The sequence below is a fragment of the Pteropus vampyrus genome, unplaced genomic scaffold (genome assembly GCF_000151845.1).
Source record: "Pteropus vampyrus isolate Shadow unplaced genomic scaffold, Pvam_2.0 Scaffold196, whole genome shotgun sequence".
Taxonomy (NCBI): domain Eukaryota; kingdom Metazoa; phylum Chordata; class Mammalia; order Chiroptera; family Pteropodidae; genus Pteropus; species Pteropus vampyrus.
In genome coordinates this window covers 44,630-47,352 of record NW_011888977.1, presented here as the reverse complement: position 1 = coordinate 47,352, position 2,723 = coordinate 44,630, and the positions used below count along the sequence as shown (strand labels likewise).

General features: G+C 32.8%; 1 pseudogene; it reads left to right on the top strand.

Annotated features, from left to right (window-relative positions):
• The first annotated feature begins 1,467 nt into the window (after positions 1-1,467).
• On the top strand, positions 1,468-1,586 carry LOC111746659 (annotated as a pseudogene).
• The last annotated feature ends 1,137 nt before the right edge of the window (positions 1,587-2,723 follow it).

The window sequence follows — 2,723 nt, the reverse complement described above, 5'->3', positions numbered from 1 at the left end:
ACCTCTGGCTGATCCCCAGCAGAGACAGCCTACAACATTGAGAAACTTATAAAATAAAAATAGCATACCCTGAAGAAGGTGGAGAATTTGATTTCCAGACTTAATGAAATTATTAGATTCCAGTGTACAGTGTTCAACAAAAAATAAGAAAAACAAAGAAGCAGGAAAGTATGGCCCATTCGAAGAGGAAAAAGTCATCAAGAACTGTTCCTTGAAAAGATCAGACAGCAGATATACTAGGCAAAGACTTTAAAACAATTGCCTTATAGATAATCAAAGAAATAAAAGAAGACATGGAGAAAGTAAAGAAAATGATGTATGAACAAAATGGAAATATCACAAAAGAGATAGAAAACATAAAAATAAATCAAAAAGAAATTCTGGAGCTATAAATAACTCAAAAGTAGAAACGAGAAGACGGAAGAAAAAGATCAGTAAACCTTAAGAAAACCTTTTAAAAAACTAAGGAAAAGTGAACAGAATATAAGGCACCTCTGGGACACCTTTAAGAGTAACAACGCACACTTTGTGAGAGTCCCAGAAAGAGAAGTGAGCAAGGGGAAGAAAGTTAACTTGAAATAATGCCTGTACTATCTAAAGCAGCTTACAGATTCAGTGAAATTCTGATTAAAATACCAATGGCGTCCTTACAATTAGAATCCTAAAATTTATATGGAATCATAAAAGACTGAATAACCAAAGAAATCTTAGGAAAAACAAAGCGAGATATCATACTCTCTGATGTCAAACTCTACTACAAAGCTACAGTAATCAAAATTGTATGGTATTGGCCTAAATGTAGATATATAGACCAATGGAATATAATAGAGATCCCAGAAATAAATCCTTGTTTATATAGTTAACTAATCTATGACAAAAGAGGCAAGGATATATCATAAGGTAAAGACAGTATCTTTAACAAGCGTTGTCAGAAAAACTGAACAAATATGTATAAAAAAATTATATTGAAGCACTTTCTTACTCTATATACAAAAATAAACTCAAAACGGATCAAAGACTTAAATGAAAGACCTGAAACCATAAAACTCCTAGAAGAAAACATAAGCAGTAAACTCTTTGACACTGACTTTAGCAATCTTTTAGATATGTGTCCTTGGGTAAAGGAAACAAATGAATAAATAAATGGGACATAACAAAGTAAAAATTTTTTGTGCAGAAAAGGAAACTTTGAATAAAACAAAAAGACAACCTACTGAATGGGAGAAGATATTTGCAAATGACACATCGGATAAGGGGTTAATATCCAAAATATATAAGGAAGTCATATAAGACTCCCCCAAACAACAACAAACAAACAAACAAATGAAAAAACAACCCAGTAAAAAGTAGGCAGAGGACCTGAATAAATATTTCTCCAAAGAAAACATACAGATGCCAGCAGATATATAAAAAGATACTCAACATCATTAATAATCAGGAGAATGCAAATTAAAACCACAATGAGACATCTACGGTCATGCTACCCTGAACAAGCCCAATCCCACCTGATCTCGAAAGGTAAGCAGGGTCAGGCCTGGTTTGTACTTGCATGGGAGACCATCTAGGAAGACCAGGTGCTGTAGGCATAAAATAAAATAAAATAAATAAAAAATTAAAAAATAAGGGATTGTAAACTGACGAGGTCCTTGCAATCTGTGAGGTCAAGCAAGGGTTCCCTTGCCTAAAACCCTCCCCCCAAAACAATCACAAAAACCCCACAATGAGATGTCACCTCATAACTGCCAGAATGGCTATCATCAATAAATCAACAAATAACAAGTGCTGATGAGGATGTGGAGAAAAGGGGACCCTCATACAGTGTTCGTGAGACTATACATTAGTGTAGCCACTATAGAAAATGGTATGGAGATTCCTCTAAAAATTAAAAATAGAGTTTCCATGTGATCCAGCAATTCTACTTCTGGGTATTTAACCAAAGAAAACAAAAACATTAATTCAAAAAGATATATTTACCCCATGTTCTTTGCAGCATTACTACTAATAGCCAATATATAGAAGCAATCTAGATATCCATTAATAGGTGAATGGATAATTATGTGAGACATACACACACACACACACATATACATATACATACATATATATATATACATACAATGGAATACTATTTAGCAATAAAAAAGAATGAAATCTTGCCATCTGCAACAACAGGATAAACTTAGAGGGTATTATGCTAAGTGAAAAAAGTCAGAGACAGAGAAAGACAAATATCATGGAATTTCACTTACATGTGGAATCTAAAAACAAAACAAACGAATAAACAAAACCAAACAAACTGACCCATAGATATAAGTAGCAAGCTGCTGGTTGTCAAAGGAGAGAGAGGTGGGGGAATAAGAATTAAAAAAAAAATCAGGTCACCCCAACAAAAAATAAAAAACACCATTCCTCTAAAAATAAATAAAAAATCATATACGGGTTCCTTTTGTTCCTACAGGATAGAAAAAGAAAAAAGAAATATTTGATAGAGATTTTAAGTTTGTCTTTCAAAACCAAAGTTCTGTTAAAACAGCAAGAGCAGCATGACAAGAAAAGGAACTCATACAAGTCCTTGGACTTGCATTTTTCATACTAAACATTTATCATATAATTCTAATACTGAAAAAATATAACAAAAATTTATTCTGAAAGTCTATTCCTTATTTTATGTAGAGAAGTATGAAAAGTATGGGGGAATGACTCAAATTTCATGTGTGGGCTAA